The 20047-nt window shown below is 48.5% G+C and overlaps 1 protein-coding gene across 6 annotated transcripts in view; it reads right to left on the bottom strand.

Annotated features, from left to right (window-relative positions):
* SYT2 (synaptotagmin 2) overlaps positions 1-20047 on the bottom strand; it is a 195842-nt gene that overhangs the window by 54803 nt on the left and 120992 nt on the right. For all 6 annotated transcript variants that reach the window (XM_048826722.2, XM_048826715.2, XM_048826716.2 and 3 more), the window contains one exon: positions 17248-17317. The gene's annotated coding sequence lies outside the window, so the exon portion shown is untranslated. The remainder of the gene's footprint in view (positions 1-17247; positions 17318-20047) is intronic.

Below are 20047 nucleotides of genomic sequence, written 5' to 3'. Positions count from 1 at the left end.
TCCCCATTGCCAGCAGGGGAAGCCCACCCCCTGCTTTTCCCATTCCCAGCCCCGTGCCTAACCACTAGACCACACTGCCTCTGATGGAACTTTGATTGCACTCAACACTCTCAATGCTGTGTGCTCCTCCGTTGTTTGGGAACCCAAGTTGGGGCCCAAACTTTCAGAGGTGCTGAGCACTTACAGCTCCCACTGACATCCACTGTAGTCATGGGCGCTCAGCACTTCCACAGATCAGGGCCCCCGGGGTTTGAAGTCGGACACACAGAAACCGCCTGCCAAAGTCAAACACCGGTTTGCAAACAGAAACAAATCATGTTCCCGATTCCTCACAGCCTCAGGTCTAACCCCCTGGCCGTTGGGTCAAAGCCTGCAGAGAGGATTGAAAGCATCTTCATTGTGAATGTGTCTCAGAGAGACCCCACCCTCAGCTCGCGAAGGGCGGAGCTGGGGGGGCTCCCAGTGCTTGGTCACCGCTCCTCCAGGAAGAGGCACTGGGACAGCGTAAGTGCTGGTGTGAGACACAAGATCTTAGTCCCAGCTTGCCAAGCTGCATTAACTTCTCCACCGAGCCACCGCTGAGATCCAGAGGGCAGCAGAACCCCAGAGCACCGGGGAGGTGCACAGCCTCCAGTGATGGGGAATCCCTGGGGATCTATCAAGTTTGCGGGGCTGGACTCTCCACCCCTCCCTGTCCTGGCCACACTCCAAACCTGACTGAGATCCCATCCCTGGTGAGAGGGGACATTGAGGTCCTGCATGGCTGTGGCCACGATCTTGCCCAACAGGCCCCTAGTCTGGCTGTTAACAGGCAGCCCTCCTGGCCCCATGGTCTGGGACAGCACCCAGCAATGTGGTTCGGCACGCATCACAATGTTCTTTGAAGCTTGTCATGAGAATCAAAGCTCTTTGATTGCACCAGGGCCTCTGGGACCAACGGGTGCAGGGTGGCCTGCCAAACCCCAGCATGAAGCGGCAGGTAGCTCACAAACACAGGTGAGGATCCCTCTCTTCCTTCTCCCTTCGTGTCCTTGACTCTGCTCTCCTCCTGCAGTCCAGCACTGAAAGAGACACGGTCCCACCCCTCCAAGCTGGTAACAGTCTCTCTGCGGGAGAGGAGCCAGGAATGCTGCTCTGCCCTGGAAGGAAAAAGGGGCCTTGGGGGAAGGCACTTCCATCTTCTCGGCTGCTTTGTTCCACCATCACGTCGTAAGCTCCAGTCCCCTGAGCTCCCCATCCCACAGGGGGAGTGGGCCTGTTGCTACTTGACTTAAGGGGATGCAAATGAGTGCTCCCCTTCAGGACAGATCCATGGCCCTTCATTCGCCACCATTCCCACTATCATTAGCCAGGAGCCGTGTGCTCTGGGAGGCACAGGGGCTGTAGTGGTGGTTGGTGCAAGGACTGGAGCTGCCGGATCCTTCCACTCTCCCCACTGGGGGGTCAGGGTCGGAGGAGCAGTCCAGTTTGGCCCTCAGCTCCATGCGATTTATCCTGCTGTTTAATTGTCTTCCCCAGCTGGTCCTGGGTTCAGTCCCCTCCCCTGCAGCGCCACATAAAGTGATGCATGTTACTGATCAGGTGGACAGGTCTCTGTGTTAGCACCCCGCACCGCAGCTCCCTCGTGCAGCATCTAGTGAAGAGTGTGCGAAACGCTCCAGCACTGCCAGGCTTTAAATCAGGAGCAGGTGTCTTTTTGTAACAGCTACGCTCCAGCTCAGCCAGGAGTGACGGCTGGATACTGGAGTCTGGATAAAGCTCTTGGGGCCCACGGAGCAGGTCAGGACAGTCCCTTCTGGCCTTAAAAGCTATGAATCGGGAAGTGCTTTGCGAGGCCGTGAATGGGGCTGCAGCTTCCTTGATGATTTGTTCTGTTCGCTCCCTCTGGGGCACCTGGCATAGGCCACTGTCGGAACACAGGACACTGGGCTAGACGGACCTTTGGTCTGACCCAGCAGGGCCGTTCTTATGTTCCTCCTCTGTCCATGCCGAGTCGCAACAAGAGTCTGTGCTTTGCTCAGAGACAGACGTTTTCCAGGACAGATGGTGTCTGCAAAGGCTCAGAGCGGGCCCAGAGGGGATCCAAACCCTGGCCTCCGTTAACTGGCCTCGCTCTCAGGGCCCAGCCTGTGGAGCCGAATGTCCAGGGCTGGTTTAAACTTTGCCAATTAGACTTTTTTTTTTTTTAAAGGATTTTATTTGATATCTTCTCCCCCCACCCACACACAAAAAGAATCCAATGTCCCCACCCCCCGAAACAACCCCAGACATTGGTTCTCACTCTGTCAGCTGGTTCTCACTCTGTCAGCTGGTCCCACTGCCTCAGCGTCCCCATCCCTGTTCCCGGAGCTGGGCTGAGCTCCCATTGCAGGAACCAGGAGCGGAGATTCCCAGATGTTTAGCACAAAAGCCGCAGGAAGAGACAAACAGGCTCCAGCTTCCCAGAGCACGCTGCAAACGGAGTTTGAAAGAAAAGAGCCAACAGCCTGTGTCAATGACGCAGGAGGGGTCTGTGAATCAATGAGTTTCTCCTCCGGTCCCAGACACTTCCACTGGTTCCTCATGCAGTCCAGGACCCAGTTAAAATAAATCATCCTCCAGGTCTGCAAAGCCTTGTTCCAGGTGACTCCATGGACTCTCTGTGCCACCATCCCTTGTCATTCCTTCGTCCTTTCTGGCTGCAAAAGGTGCAAGAATCTTCTCCTCTGCAACTGACTCTGCTTCACCCACCCTTTCAATCCCTCATTTCAAGTCTCCTCTGAAAAGGCACCTTTCCTCTGCTGCCTCTGGATCCTGCTCTCCCCCTGCTCTTATTACTTGACTCTGGGAAGCATTTGGCGAGACAGTTTGTAGGAAAAAGGTCCCACAGACAGAGGTCACAGAGCTAGATTCAGGGTAGTTGCACTGTACTAGACTGGGGGAGAGGGGAAGAGAGGGTTTGCTGGCCTTTGGGTGTACACAGTGCAAGACAAGCTGTTGCAACGGAGCATGGTCACAGAACTGAGGCCTGCATGCACTTCAGAGTAAAAAATCACTCTGTTCACTTCAAAATTCCCCCTGAGACCAAATGCATATGTAGATAAGTGCATTCCAGCAGCACCCTGAGGTGCTGCATAAACACAAAGGAAGACGTGGCCCCTGCCCTGAAAAGGTTAAATGGAAACAAGAATAATTAGAACCCTTTAAAAAACTGAAGGAAAGGCAGAGAATAGAAAGAGAAATGTGGAAAACAACTAGCGGTGACTGATTTTATAGAAAGCTTGCTTTAAATATCACTCCAGGTTGAATCTATAGCTGTGGGCAGAGCACTGGACTGGAACCCAGGAGACCCACATTCTATGCCTGGCTCTTCCACTGACTGGCTGGGCAAGTCACTTCCCTGCTTCATGCCTCTGTTTCCCCATCTGTACAATGAGGATAATGACACCGACCCACTTTTGAGTTCCATGGAAAAGTAACTCCAATTTCAAACCCTGCATTTCCCAGCACTGCCCCCTGGGGATGCTGGCAGTCCCCCTCCTTTGCTGGCTGAAGGCCGGCAAGGCGGCCCACGAGCTGTGTGCACAGGGCGAGCGGAGAGTTAATACTGCGGCGGAGCTGGAGAGGAAAGACGCACAAGAAAAATGCTGAGTCACTAAGCCAGCTCTCACGGCAGCACTTCCATCCTGCCAGGTTCCTGGAGCAGCCCTCGAGCAAGAGCGGCTGAGCCAGTCCTCTCTGACTCGGGTCACCAGATCCAGTGCCATTCCCATGACGGAGCCGACGCAGGAGCAGCGGGAGAGATGCCGGCAGATGCAGCAATCCCCACCCGCTCTGCGGGACTCCTGGCTAGGTTGCCCAGGTGGAAATCGCCAGCAGTCAGCGGTGCCTGGGAGGTTACAGCTGGCCCGAGAACCATCGTGGGCCCATGCTCAGGAAGGAAACTGCCGTCCTGATCGAGCTGACTGAAGCCGCTTCCAAAATCTCAACAGACATTTTTCATTGAAAGAAAAAGATGCAAGTTCCCAACTCCTCCTTTGCCTCAGTAATAATTCCTTCCACTTTCCACCCAGGAATCTCGCCAAAAATGATTTTTTTAAGGTTCACATTCTGGCCCATTTCCCTGTTGGGGAAACTGAGGTATAAGACTTGCCAAAGGCAGGAACAGAACTCAAGTCTCCTGTCTCTCCTTAGCATGCATTAGCCATACACACCTTCTTGCTGTGAGTGGAGAATGTGCCCTTCCTCCCCAGCTCATCCTGACAGCATGTTTCTTTCTTTGCTCAGTAGAACAGCCTGTGCCGTCAAAGCTGGAGTCCAAATACATCCTAACAGAAGTCAAGTCTCTAATGGCTGAGTCTGTGGTTCATGCATGTCAGTGAGTGGGCTGGCTGGGTGGGTTATTAAGCTGCCACATCTGTACATAACTGTTCTGGTTTTGTTATCCTGCAATATGATATGCTGGGATCAATATTCTAGGGGCTAGGTTGTGGTTATTCCTCATGTCACAGTGGATTTAGAGGGGATGTAAATAAGAGTGGCCAAGTATGTAAAATAACAAATGGTCTAACAAAGCTAAATGGAGGGGCTTCTATTTACCCTTATAAGACAACAGCCATGAGACCGCCAATGAAACTGAAAGGCAATTTATATACAACCGATAAAAGGAAATATTTTCATGTACAGCATATCAGCCTGCGGGACTCATTGCCACAAGATACCAGTGATGGCAGAAGAGGATGAGTATGGGTAAAGAGAATATAGAACACCCCCAATGACATAAGAAAGGGTCTAGCAATGTTTTTATAAGGGAGTAGAAGCCAATCACTGACAGATGGGGTTAGGAAGAAACTTTCCCCATGGGCATATTATTCCATAACTGTCCACAAAGGGTTTCTGTAGCAACTGGTCCTGGCCATGTGAGAGCCAGGATACTGGGCTAGATGGGTCCCTGCCATCCCGGGTGTGATTCAGGGCTGGTAAATCCTGGGTCTCCCCCAAATGGGAACATGATAAGATTCCTGTTAGACCTGGACTTGCAAACTCACGATGCTCGAGGGAGCCTGGGATGAGGTGACAGGAGTCTGACTGACCCTAGGAGACTCTAACTGGGCATGGCAAAACAGAATGGAGGGACAACCCCAGATCTGTATTTGGGGATGCAGATGTCTTTGCTAGGGGGCCCCAGCCCACTGTACTGGGGGAAAGTTTCAGTGCATTCTCTCACCTGGCCTCCATGGAGTTAACAAGTGCCCGTTTCCCCAGTTCCCCTCCCCACAGTCCAGGGCCTGTTGGTTGGAGCAGGGGACACACAGGTTTCCAGTTCAGAACTCTTCATAGGAATTCAGAGTGAAGACACCCCTTAGGCCCTATCTAGAGCATCCTCCCCCTGCGCAGAGCTCTGTGCAGGGTCGTCCCGGACACTTGATCCCTCATGGCTTGTCTGGTCCCAAGTAATGGGGCTCCCAGCCCTCCCTTAGGGAGACTCTCCCACACTCCCGCAGAGCTCCATGCTATAATTCATTTAGGATCCAATTCCTCCTCTCACTGACAGCTGTACAACCCCAGTGACTTCCAAAGGGTGCACAGGCAGAGCGGAGCCAGGTTTAGCCAAGATACGTCCTTTCCCTAACTCTCACCCAGGGCCTATGAGACCTGTAGTGCGATTGGCTCTTCTGCTAGAACGTCCCAGTGACTTTCTCTACCTCCAGGTCTCTCTTACCATTCTTATCCCTGTAGTATCTCACTGAGATCAGAGCCCCATTGTGCCAGGCACAGACAGAGACAGTCCCTCACCCCAACGAACATACAGACAAGAGAAGAGGAGGCACTAGTATCACCCCCTTTGATAGTGGGGAAATGGAGGAACAGAATAAGTGTGTCGCCAAGACCACACAGTGAGCCCGGAATTGAACCAAGGAACTCATGAGCCCCAGGTCAGAGTCTTAACCACAAGGCCAGGACTTCCTCACATCTCCTAGGACTTCCAAAACCTCACACCTAGGACAGCAGTCCTGCAATCTCCCCCTTTGCATATGGTTGGGAGCTTGGATGCTAAAGGTCAGTGCCAAGGGCTCCTGTCTCCAAAGGGTTCATAGAATCATAGACTATCAGGGTTGGAAGGGACCTCAAAAGGTTATCTAGTCCAACCCCCTGCTCAAAGCAGGGCCAATCCCCAATTTTTGCCCCAGATCCCAAATGACCCCCTCAAGGATTGAACTCACAACCCTAGGTTTAGCAGGCCAATGCTCAAACCACTGAGCTATCCCTCCCCCTGAAGGCAGGGGGATGGAATTGAGGGGGGACACTATTCTGAGCTGCATTGTCTCTCTCTTTGTTCCCAGCTGTAGCAAATTGGCTGATGTTTGTTTATTTGGTCGCTTTGGAGCCATCAAAAGGAGCTAACTGGCTTGCCAGCCATGAAAGGGATAATTCATTGCGCTGGGCGGGCATATTAGCATTTACAGTAAGGGGATAAAATTGCACATGGCAATGAGCGTTCATCATCCGTCTGGCCCAGTTGTCAGCACACACGATCGGAGTGGAGAACTAAGCTGTGTGTCAAGTCAGCAGCTCCACCGCAGGAAGATCAATGGAGTCCTCCCTGGCACTGCTTCCCCGGGCACGCTGGAGGGGGAGAGAGAATGCCATTTCTCGCAGTGTTATGCTTGAGCAAGGTAATTACTTCTCAGCTTTAGAAACGCTGCCAAGGATTCATTCGTCTCCTCTGGAGACGAGCTGGGATTTCAAGGGAAGGAGAGACTGGATGGAGCTTGGGGGTCAGGCAGTTCAGGGGGTGATGAAGGTGTGACGTTGCATTCTATATGATTTTATGAATATATGCTAATGAGTATGAATATAATGTAACTGGAATATGCTTCATGCAAACTGGCTTCTGTAAGGTATCATTACAAAGCTTATAATCTACTGAGTGTGGTCATCCTATTTGTATAAATGTATCACTCTTGTATCTGAAACTAGAAATATAAAATATAACTCTGAGGGCCTATTGTAATTATGCAAAGTGTGGGCCATTAATGGTGGTTGGGAATCTTGATGGCTCCCATCAGCCAGGACAATTGACTGTGGATGGCTCTGTTTGCAGGCAGGCCTTCCTGTGAGCCAGGCTGGGAGGAATGAAGGCTTGGGGTCTCACAGGACATGTGACCATGTCACCTGGTACTGGAATACATCTTAAACCTGGTGTTTTTCCATTGAGAAGCAGGGGTTGGGACCCAGAGAGACAAAAGATTCCCGCCTTGTTCCAAAGCCCTACAAGGGGGTGGAACAGAACAAAGGAGGCTGCAGTTATGAGAAATCCCTTCGCTGTCATGGATGGTTATAAACTGTTCAGGAAGGACAGGCAGGGCAGAAAAGGTGGGGGAGTAGCACTGTATGTAAGGGAGCAGTATGACTGCTCAGAGCTCCGGTACGAAACTGCAGAAAAACCTGAGTGTCTCTGGATTAAGTTTAGAAGTGTGTGCAACAAGAGTGATGTAGTGGTGGGAGTCTGCTATAGACCACCGGACCAGGGGGATGAGGTAGATGAGGCTTTCTTCCGGCAGCTCACGGAAGCTACTGGATCGCATGCCCTGATTCTCATGGGTGACTTTAATTTTCCTGATATCTGCTGGGAGAGCAATACAGCGGTGCATAGACAATCCAGGAAGTTTTTGGAAAGCGTAGGGGACAATTTCCTGGCGCAAGTGCTAGAGGAGCCAACTAGGGGGGGCGCTTTTCTTGACCTGCTGCTCACAAACCGGGTAGAATTAGTGGGGGAAGCAAAAGTGGATGGGAATCTGGGAGGCAGTGACCATGAGTTGGTTGAGTTCAGGATCCTGACGCAGGGAAGAAAGGTAAGCAGCACGATACGGACCCTGGACTTCAGGAAAGCAGACTTCGACTCCCTCAGGGAACGGATGGCCAGGATCCCCTGGGGGACTAACTTGAAGGGGAAAGGAGTCCAGGAGAGCTGGCTGTATTTCAAGGAATCCCTGTTGAGGTTACAGGGACAAACCATCCCGATGAGTCGAAAGAATAGTAAATATGGCAGGCGACCAGCTTGGCTTAATGGTGAAATCTTAGCGGATCTTAAACATAAAAAAGAAGCTTACAAGAAGTGGAAGGTTGGACATATGACCAGGGAAGAGTATAAAAATATTGCTCGGGCATGTAGGAATGAAATCAGGAGGGCCAAATCGCACCTGGAGCTGCAGCTAGCCAGAGATGTCAAGAGTAACAAGAAGGGTTTCTTCAGGTATGTTGGCAACAAGAAGAAAGCCAAGGAATGTGTGGGCCCCTTACTGAATGAGGGAGGCAACCTAGTGACAGAGGATGTGGAAAAAGCTAATGTACTCAATGCTTTTTTTGCCTCCGTTTTCACTAACAAGGTCAGCTCCCAGACTGCTACGCTGGGCATCACAAAATGGGGAAGAGATGGCCAGCCCTCTGTGGAGATAGAGGTGGTTAGGGACTATTTAGAAAAGCTGGACGTGCACAAGTCCATGGGGCTGGACGAGTTGCATCCGAGAGTGCTGAAGGAACTGGCGGCTGTGATTGCAGAGCCATTGGCCATTATCTTTGAAAACTCGTGGCGAACCGGGGAAGTCCCGGATGACTGGAAAAAGGCTAATGTAGTGCCAATCTTTAAAAAAGGGAAGAAGGAGGATCCTGGGAACTACAGGCCAGTCAGCCTCACTTCAGTCCCTGGAAAAATCATGGAGCAGGTCCTCAAAGAATCAATCCTGAAGCACTTGCATGAGAGGAAAGTGATCAGGAACAGCCAGCATGGATTCACCAAGGGAAGGTCATGCCTGACTAATCTAATCGCCTTTTATGATGAGATTACTGGTTCTGTGGATGAAGGGAAAGCAGTGGATGTATTGTTTCTTGACTTTAGCAAAGCTTTTGACACGGTCTCCCACAGTCTTCTTGTCAGCAAGTTAAGGAAGTATGGGCTGGATGAATGCACTACAAGGTGGGTAGAAAGCTGGCTAGATTGTAGGGCTCAACGGGTAGTGATCAATGGCTCCATATCTAGTTGGCAGCCGGTATCAAGTGGAGTGCCCCAAGGGTCAGTCCTGGGGCCGGTTTTGTTCAATATCTTCATACATGATCTGGAGGATGGTGTGGATTGCACTCTCAGCAAATTTGCGGATGATACTAAACTGGGAGGAGTGGTAGATACGCTGGAGGGGAGGGATAGGATACAGAAAGACCTAGACAAATTGGAGGATTGGGCCAAAAGAAATCTGATGAGGTTCAATAAGGATAAGTGCAGGGTCCTGCACTTAGGACGGAAGAACCCAATGTACAGCTACAGACTAGGGACCGAATGGCTAGGCAGCAGTTCTGCGGAAAAGGACCTAGGGGTGACAGTGGACGAGAAGCTGGATATGAGTCAGCAGTGTGCCCTTGTTGCCAAGAAGGCCAATGGCATTTTGGGATGTATAAGTAGGGGCATAGCGAGCAGATCGAGGGACGTGATCGTTCCCCTCTATTCGACATTGGTGAGGCCTCATCTGGAGTACTGTGTCCAGTTTTGGGCCCCACACTTCAAGAAGGATGTGGATAAATTGGAGAGAGTCCAGCGAAGGGCAACAAAAATGATTAGGGGACTGGAACACATGAGTTATGAGGAGAGGCTGAGGGAGCTGGGATTGTTTAGCCTGCAGAAGAGAAGAATGAGGGGGGATTTGATAGCTGCTTTCAACTACCTAAAAGGGGGTTCCAAAGAGGATGGCTCTAGACTGTTCTCAATTGTAGCAGATGACAGAACGAGGAGTAATGGTCTCAAGTTGCAGTGGGGGAGGTTTAGATTGGATATTAGGAAAAACTTTTTCACTAAGAGGGTGGTGAAACACTGGAATGCGTTACCTAGGGAGGTGGTAGAATCTCCTTCCTTAGAGGTTTTTAAGGTCAGGCTTGACAAAGCCCTGGCTGGGATGATTTAACTGGGAATTGGTCCTGCTTTGAGCAGGGGGTTGGACTAGATGACCTTCTGGGGTCCCTTCCAACCCTGATATTCTATGATTCTATGATTCTACCACCTCAGCTGGAACAAGGGCTGTACCAAGGGAAAGGATTGTGCCCAGACTAGGAAGGTGTCCAGTCTGTGAAAGAAACTTATTGAAACATCTCTGAGGGTGAGATTTTATCTGTATTCAGTTTTATTACTGTATTAGGCTTAGAGTTGAGTGTTTTATTTTATTTTAATTCACTTTGTTCTGTCTGTTACTACTTGGAACCACTTAAATCCTACTTTCTGTATTTAATAAAATCACTTTTTACTTATTATTTAACCCAGAGTATGTATTAATACCTGGGGAGGGGAGGGAGGGCAAACAGCTGTGCATATCTCTCTATCAGTGTTATAGAGGGTGAACAATTTATGAGTTTACCCTGTATAAGCTTTATACAGTGTAAAACGGATTTATTTGGGTTTTGGACCCCATTGGGAGTTGGGCATCTGAGTGTTAAAGACATGAACCCTTCTTAAGCTGCTTTCAATTAAGCCTGCAGTTTGTGGGATGTGGTTCAGACTGGGGTCTGTGTTTGTGGCCGGCAAGTGTGTCTGGCACAGCCAGGCAGGGTTCTGGAGTCCCAAGCTGACAGGGAAAGCAGGGGCAGAAGTATTCTTGCACATCAGTTGGCAGCCCCAACAGGGTTTCTGTGATCCAACCCGTCATAGAAGGGTCCACAGAATGGCAGGTGTTGCGGTTGATGGTTTATTGTTCAAGGCAGGGACATAACAACCCCAGCAAGGAACGAAAAGCACAAGTCAGTACCCACTTGAGCTAAAGAAGGGGCTCCCAGGGGGTAGGCCGACGCTGCAGTCGAGAGGCGGGATTGCAGCACAGGTCGAGATCCCTAGGTAACTTTAACCATGCTAGCTCCGGTCCCGGAGCAGCATAGGAGTAGCTGCCATCACCCCTCCAAATGCAGTGCAGACATACCCTTAGGCACGCGCAAGCGGCAGGGTCAGCCACACACTACAGAGCCGCAGGAGCACACGGACGCATAACCCCTGTGCTACCCAGACATCACCTCACTAACTGCCTTAGACACATGCTACACCCGGAGAGACCTTTGGTCCCAAGAGTACATACTCCCCTAGCACTAGCTGCAGTAGAAGCAATGCTCCGAGCCTCTGGGAGCCAGCCGCAAAACCTGGAGGCTCCTTTTTAGAACCCATAAGGAGCTGAGACAGCATGGTGATGAGCTTGAGATAGAGGGGTGGAGCCCTCGGGAGACAGAGGACTATAGCACAATGTGCTCATCATGGTAGCCATTCCATCACAAACACCCCTATATCAATAGCTGGAATACACAGTTGTCTCTATGGGCACCTTGACTTACTTCTCTGCAGCAGTTATAACAGGCAGTGGCAAACCAGATCAGACTAGGGGCCCATCGAGCCTGATATCTTGGCTGTGAGAGTGCCCAGCACCAACTGCTTTAGAGGAAGGTGCAAGACCCCCCCCTGGCCCAGGGGACAAGGTTGGAGAAACCAGCCCAGGGCAGGACTTACTTCCTGACTGTCAGAGTTTGGCTCGTGCCCTGACACAGGAGAGTTTATACCTTTCATACATTTTATCCTTTCCATTCTTACCTCCTTGGATGTTCCCATTATCCATACAAAGATCTACTTTTCCCCAAATATTTCTAAGCTCTTAACTCCAATATCTTGTACCAATGAGTTCCACAAGCTAATTATGTGAGGTGCAATTCAGTTAGAGCTTAAGTGTTTATTTTCAAACCTAGAATATTAAAATCATAGAAATTTAGGGCTAGAAGGTACCGTGAGAGGTCATCTAGACCATTCCCTACCCTCACACTGAAGTAGTACCAAGTAAGCCTAGACCATTCCTGACAGGTGTTTAGCCAACCTGTTCTTAAAAACCTCTAGTGAGCAGGGGTTCCACAACCTTCCTCAGAAGCCTGTTGCAGAGCTTAACTATCCTTAGAGTTAGAAAGTTTTTCCTAATATCTAACCTCAATCTCCCTTGCTGCAGATTAAGCCCATTATTTCGTGTCCTACCTTCTTCAGTGGACATGGAGAACAATTGATCTCCATCCTCTTTATAACAGCCCTTAACATATTGGAAGACTTACCAGGTTCCCCCTCAGTCATCTTTCATCAGTACTAAAGTTCCCAGGTTTTTTTAACCTTTCATCATAGATCATGTGTTTTGGCAGGCCCTGATGACTTGAATATATCTAAAGTTATCTAGATATTCTTAAACTTGTTCTTTCTCTATTCTGGCTTCTGTTTCCTCCCCTTTGTTGTTAATATTGTGTTGAGTATCAGGTCCCAATTCACCTATAAAATGAAGACTGCAGCAAAATATGCATGAAACACCTCCACCTTCTTCGTGACATCCATTATTAGCTCTCCTTCCCTGCTATGTAGTGAGCTACACTGCTCTTTGTCTTTCGATCTTAATGTATTTACAGAACCTCTTCTGACTGCATTTTACGTCCCTTGCTAGGTGTAATTTGTGCCTTGGCCTTTCTGATTTTGTCCTCCCCTGTTTATGCTATTCTTCTGTATTCATTAGGGCTGTCAATTAATCACAGTTAACTCACGTGATTAACTCAAAAAAATTAATTGCGATTAAAAAAATAATCGTGATTAATCGTACTGTTAAACAATAGAATACCAATTGAAATTAAATATTTTTGCACGTTTTTCTACATTTTCAAATATATTGATTTCTATTAGAACACAAAATACGAAGTGTGCAGTGCTCACTTTATATTATTTTTATTACAAATATTTGCACTGTAAACACGATAAAAAGCTAGTATTTTTCAATTCATCTCATACAAGGACTGTAGAGCAATCTCTTTATTGTGAAAGTGTAATTTAAAAATTTAGATTTTTTTTTGGTTACATAACGGCCCTCAAAAATAAAACAATGTAAAACTTTAGAGCTTACAAGTCCACTCAGTCCTACCTCTTGTTCAGCCACTCGCTAAGACAAACAAGGTTATTTACATTTACTGGAGATAATGCTGCCCTCTTCTTATTTAAAATGTCACCAGAAAGTGAGAATAGGCTTTCTCCTGGCTCTTTTGTAGCCAGTGTTGCAGGGTATTTACATCCCAGATATGCTAAACATTCGTATGCCCCTTCATGCTTCGGCCACCATTCCAGAGGCCATGCTTCCATGCTGATGATGCTCATTAAAAAAATAATGCGTTCATTAAATTTGTGACTGAACTCCTTGGGGGAGAATAGTAGGTCTCCTGCTCTGTTTTACCTGCATTCTGCCAGATAGCTCATGTTCTAGCAGTCTCGGATGATGACCCAGCACATGTTCATTTTAAGAACACTTTCACTGCAGATTTGACAAAATGCAAAGAAGGTACCAATGTGAGATTTCTAAAAATAGCTACATCACTTGACCCAAGGTTTAAGAATCTGAAGTGCCTTCCAAAACCTGAGAGGGACGAGGTGTGGAGCATGATTACAGAAGGCTTAAAAGAGCAACACTCCAATGCGGAAACTACAGAACCAGAACCACCAAAAAAGAAAATCAACCTTCTGCTGGTGGCATCTGACCAGATGACGAAAATGAACATGTGTCGGTCCGCTCTGCTTTGGATCGTTATCGAGCAGAACCCGCCATCAGCATGGAAGCATGTCCTCTGGAATGGTGGTTGAAGCATGAAGGGACATATGAATCTTTAGCGCATCTGGCACGTAAATATCTTGCGGCGCCGGCTATGACAATGCCGTGTGAACGCCTGTTCTCACTTTCAGGTGACACTGTAAACAAGAAGCGGGCAGCATTATTTCCCGTAAATGTACACAAACTTGTTTGTCTGAGCAACTGGCTGAACAAGAAGTAGGACTGAGTGGACTTGTAGGCTCTAAAGTTTTACTTTATTTTATTTTTGAATGCAGGTTTTTTTGTACATAATTCTACATTTGTAAGTTCAACTTTCATGATAAAGCAATTGCACTACAGTACTTGTATGAGGTGAACTGAAAAATACGATTTCTTTTGTTTATGACAGTACAAATATTTGTAATAAAAAATAAATACAAAGTGAGCACCATACTCTTTGTAGTCTGTGTTGTAACTGAAATCAATATTTGAAAAATGTAGAAAACATCCAAAAATATTTAAATACATGGTATTCTTATTGTTTAACAGCGCAATTAATCGTGTGATTAATCGTGATTCATTTTTTTAATTGCTTGACAACCCTAGTATTCATCCTTAGTAATCGGTCCATGTTTCCACTTTTTGTAGGATTTTGGAGACCTCCTGATGCTGTCATAGTGGCTCTTACTATGCTTCCTAGCTTTCCTACATGTCAGGATAGTTTGCTGTTGTGCCTTTAACACTGACCGGGAGTAACCAGGCATCACATGGACCAGGGAAGCCTGTTGCCCCACTTGCCCAAGTCCTGTAATCGCATTGCATCTTTTGGTAACAATGAGCGATGTTCAAAAGGATCACATTAAGGTTCGGTTTCAATGAACCCCTGCAGACACTCCTTAAAGGGCTGGAATAGCCAGGGGCTGCAGGTCAGGACTGTGGGGCACCAGCAGAGCTACGTGTAGGGAGCCCAGCCCCAGAATAGCAGGGGGATGGTGAGTCAGGCTTGAAGGGCATTGGCAAAGCTGAGTGCAAGGACCCCAGGGCTGGGATAGCAGTGGGGAGCAAGGGCCATTGGAGAGCTGTCTGAGGGAAGATTTCACAGCACCGGCTGCACAATCCCTCACCCATGCTACCATGAGCGGACTGTCACTTTCATTAACTCTAAATATGCTCCTTTAATTAAAGAGTGAGCCAGTGGAATTCTTGTGGAATTACATATTGTCTCCCAGCGAAGAGCAGTTGAGCTCATCCCGACTCGGGCCATTACACTGCATACCGCAGGAATTCACCTTACTCACATCCCGTAGCCTTGCCAGGCACTCATTCCACCTCTCTAGATAAAAGGGTCATTGTCAAACGGCCAGCATCAGGCAGAGTCAAGATGGGCCGGCACCAACACCTGGATCACTATCAGAGAAAGCTTTGACCTAGATCTGACTTTGTGGCTCAGACCCAGCTCTCATGGAAATAAACAGGCAAAAAAAAAAACAATCACTGGTAACACTCTAATGCTCTGCCCGGAAGCACAAGCACGTGTGCTGTGAGAGCAGCTGTCAGCCTGGGATAAATATCCTGCATAAATACTCCCAGACATTGAAGCAAGTTGGGTGATTTTCCTGCCTCTGATAGGGACTCCCCACTCTTGCTGCTGCTAAATCGACTCCTAGACAACTTATCCCAAGGACCATAAACCCACAGCTGAAATGCAAGTGTTTCCAAGAGAAGGAAGTCTCCTCAGGGATAGTCACTGAGCTACATTCCCAGTATACCCAATCCCGTTTTCAGGAGAGGGTGTGAACATTACTCGTAAATACTTGTTGGTGTGTTCACTCTTTGGTCACAGAGAGGAGGAGACATTATTCAGCTCCTATCATCAATCAGTGCGAAAGCACTGTACAAAGGGTGTGTGTATCCATATCATTAGCCCCCATTTTATAAGGGAAGAAACTGAAGAACAAAGAGAAAAAAGGATTTGTCCAAGGTCCGCCCCAGAGCGGTGACTATAGCATTGGTCTCCTGGCTTCCAGTCCACAAACCTGCCCTCTGGCTACAATCCCACCCTTTTTGAGCCTGCTGTCCACCAACATTAAAGCAAGCGAGTCCTTTTTCAAACATCAGAGTTACCCATGAAAAATGTTCACATCTGAGGTGTTTGCAGGCTCCTCCAGGCACGGGACAGGAACACCACCATGTGACTTGGCCAACTGATTACACCTAGTCAATCCAGCTGGTCCATAGATTGGCGACTGGTCCGCAGATTTAAAAACCATCATGGAAGAGAAAAACCAATGACTGTGAATCGAGGAAACTGCATCGGCTCAGAGTGATTCTGTGAGCAAGGAAAAGGGGCTGACTTGGCCCCACTGGTTACCCCTCACACACTATTTGCTGAACTTCAGGAGGCTGCTGTACATGGGGGCAAAGGCAGATCTTTGTAGAAATATTGACAGTGCATCGCCAGAGATAACCTCAATCAACCCAAGATTTGTAGGGCTCATAGACTGGGGACTGTTTGTTGTGACTGATACGGCAAATTCCAGTAATACATTTGGGAGATCTTACTGTATTAAGTTTATGTATCATTGTGGGTCAGGGCTTGTATGTAATTCCATGAGGGAGGGTGACCAACGCCCACCAGGAACTAAGAACTTTATGAGGTGTTGAGGCAAATTCACTCAGATTGCAACAACTCCAGAGGGGTATAACCACCTGGGGAGGCTGCATATACTTGTTCCACCTGGATTCTCCAGAGTCCACCAGGCAAAAAAAGGACTTTTGGATAAATCGTCTAACTTAGTGCCTGCTTTCTGATCCAGCAAACAGACAGGACCTTCTGTCCAAGGGGGGCCCCACAGGATCGATGAGTGACGTCGGGTTAGCTTTTAGCATGTGCATAGGAACATGTTTTTAATGCATTTTCTCTGTAACGCTTTCACCTTAACAATAAATGTGCTTGCTTACAAAGAGCTGCGGGGTAACTTATAACTGCAGGCCATTATGCTATTTACAGCCTCTGGGGAGAAAGCAAAATACAGACGCTGGCCTGCTTAGGCCACCTGACTTGTTGGGCATAACACAGTGTAGGCAGGGAACTGTAGGGCCTGGAAAAACCCAGTCGGGAGGGAGAGAGACACAGGCCTCTACACCAAGAGAAGTGATGGCTAAGGAGCCAGGAGAATGAGAGTGGGTGCCCTGGCTGGACTATGGGGGAGAAATACAAGTGCAGTTGCCCTGAACCGTGACACCCACAATGAACTCCTTAAGTAAAACTTCCTTAGTAACATACAGGCTTGTGCCTGTGTGTCTTATTGGTCAGACTGATCTGTGCTGGAAGATTACGTGGAGAACGAACACTGTGGCTCAGCAAATACAAGTGTGCAGTACTGAGCTACCCTCTGGTCCAGAGGAGGTCCAATCCCCCGCGCAGCCTTTTTAAGGAACATTTTGTTAAGGCAAAGTTACAATAAAACGTTAACTTACTACATCACATGTCACTTCTTCGGGATCAGGTTAATATTAAAAGAACCTGGCAGTTTCTCAGGTCACACTAAGGGGCCAAATTCCATTGACAGAAGTGGAATTATTATTACACCATGAGTTGGATTCAGCTCAAGACGTTCTCAGAGACCAGAATAAAGTTGACAGGACTTACCACAGCCACTCGGGTTTACCAGTTGTTCGGTTCTGTGGGAATCTTGTGACGGGTGAGAGAGACAGGAGACCTAAACAGAGCAAAGCAACAAGAAATAAGATGGGCCTAGCCATGGGCTTTCTCACTGCCTTATGGAACTGCTCGAGTCCATACACAGCGCCAGGCAAAACATTTTCAGGCAAAAAAATTTATTGGAGACAAATGCAGATTCGATGACACCAAGATGTTTTGTGAACTCATGTTGGCTTTGACTAACTGTTCAGTTCAAAAACTATTCCCCCAAAGTCAAAACATTTAATTTGTTTAGTTCAAAATGACTTTTCATCTCAAAGTTTCCTTTAACTTTACTTTAAAAAATCCAATCAAATGGTCAAAACTGAAACAAACGTCACGTAGACGGGCCCTTAGAAAGAACACTGCACTTTCAAAACATGCCGTAATTAAACCCTGGACGTGTCAGGAACTGATGAAGCCCTTACACAGGGAAATGGGACAGATTCATTCTGGAGCAAGAAAATGAGAAAGTGGTGAAAATAATAATAATAATAATAGAAAAAGCCATGAGGAATCAGCTAACTGGACTAATCCTCCAGAATAGTGAAATGGGAAAGAACGTGAAATCATTACAGCCAGACTTAGCTCAAATGTACACCAGGCAGAAACTGGTAGTTTAGAGGGGGAAGGATTTCCAGGTAAGTTCTCTGGGGCCTGGTCTACACTAGCGGAGGGCGGGGGACGATCGATCTAAGATACGCAACTTCAGCTACGAGAATAGCGTAGCTGAAATCGACGTATCTTAGATCGACTTAGAATCACTTACTTCGCGTCCTCGCAGCGCGGGATTGATGGCCGCCGCTTCCCGGTCGACTCCACTTCCGCCTCTCACCCTGGTGGAGTTCCGGAGTCGACGGCAGAGCGATCCGGGATCGATTTATCGTGTCTACACTAGACACAATAAACCAATCCCCGATAGATTGATCACTACCCACCGATGCGGCGGGTAGTGTAGACGTGCTCTGGGGCAGGGGCCAACTTTTAGTTGCACCTGTACAGCTCCTGGCACAACCGGGAGCTGGTCCATGACTGGGATTCGTGGGCACTACAGTAATAACACAGCTGTTGTGTGGTTTCAAACTGCATGAAAAGAGGAACATGGGTTAGAACGATTTTGATTTGCAGCCCATCTAGAGTCATGAAATAGGAGGGTTTAAAAGGTATTTGATAAACAACAACAGGGCACCGATTTAACTGGGTGTTATTTATAAGTGGATTCTCCCTCACTGGCAATTTTTAATTCAAGATGGGATGTTTTTCTAAAAGATCTGCTCTAATTCAAACAGGAATTATTTGGGGGAAGTTCTCTGGCCTGTGCTATACAGGAGGTCAGACTAGATGATCACAGTATCCCCTCTGACCTTGGAATCTATGGATTTTAATCCGGTTTAGTTAAACCAGGGCGAAAGGCCAGGTGGATGCCCTCATTTTGGTTTAAACCATGCTTGTTTCAGTTCAGGAGGTTAAACTAACCCAAACTCAGCTGCTCTTCAACTGAAGTCAGAGCATCCACACAGGAGTCTGCACCGTTTGACTAAACTGGTTTCACTAAACCAGTGCACATTTGCGTGTAGACAAGGCCCAATGCATTTTAACTCACTTGAGTCTAAACAGGGCTTTGCACTTAGTGTAGACAGGGTGAGTTGTGTTTAGAGAGATGTTAGCTGGTCCTGGTTGGTGTTGCGGTTACAGAGCTAGCTGCATCTCTGATCTCTCTCTGTATGCAACCCTCCCCTCTCCCCCGGCCTCCAGGCATTAAGCCTCTTTCTTTCACCTCGCTGGGGTGGGATCCCACAACTCTCTTGGTCCTGGACACGGCCTCTGGCTACAGCCCCTGGGAACTGGCCGTGATCTCTCAGCAGATCGAACCGGGCTCAGTGCCTGCATGACTTCCCCGCGCCGGCTGGGATGATGGCTGAAGTGCTGACTGCATAGCTTTCTTAAACCAAAGGACGGCTCAATCTTTGCAGCACAGCACAAATGAGGATTTTAACATAACAAGAGGCCTATGAACGTGGCTGTCTAACCTAATCCTCAGCATCCCCCTGACAGCTTAGGCAGGCCCATCTACTTCCGACCCATCCTGTAGGGCCCGGGTCTGAGTCAAGGGGCTGTTAACTCCCCTACACAGTCACCCTAACTCCTTTGGACCCCTCTATTCCCAGCCTGGGCAACACAGCTGTGTAACTCGGGCTGGGGCCCGCAATCAGCATCTTCACAGCTTAGTGGCTGTGGCCCTGTCTCCTATCCACCTGCCCTGTTTACCCCAAGGTCTTCTATCCCAATCCATTGTGCTACCTCCCTGCTATTCACCGAACCCCCCAGGGGCAGACAGTAAACCTCTCCCACGTCACGGTCACGTACAGCATCCAGAAATTAACACGGATCAGAATTCCTAGCCCCACATCACCACAGCCAGCTCGCCCCCAGCCCCACCCGCCCCGGACTATCCATGAGCCACTAACCCATTTTTAGACACGACCTGTTCTCCTAAACTCACTGGACCCTTTGTGGGAGTCTGGTTACAAAACTGCAGTGAGAATGCATTTGCCAACACAGCCACATCCCGCCGGGGTGGCTAGGCAGGGGCCCTGCCCCTCTCTAGGCCAGAAGGCCCATCCCCCATTTCCTAGCCCTTCCTAGCCCTTCTAAAAGTCTCTCTGCACCTCCGCACAGGAGACCTGCTCTGCCAGGCTCATCCCCCTGGAGTGGTGCTCCATGCGCCCTCCATCCAATCCCTCCTCAG

Source organism: Caretta caretta, chromosome 21 (genome assembly GCF_965140235.1).
Source record: "Caretta caretta isolate rCarCar2 chromosome 21, rCarCar1.hap1, whole genome shotgun sequence".
In the NCBI taxonomy this organism is placed as follows: Eukaryota; Metazoa; Chordata; order Testudines; family Cheloniidae; genus Caretta; species Caretta caretta.
The sequence above is the reverse complement of the archived record's forward strand: the minus strand, read 5'-3'. Positions and strand labels throughout refer to the sequence as shown.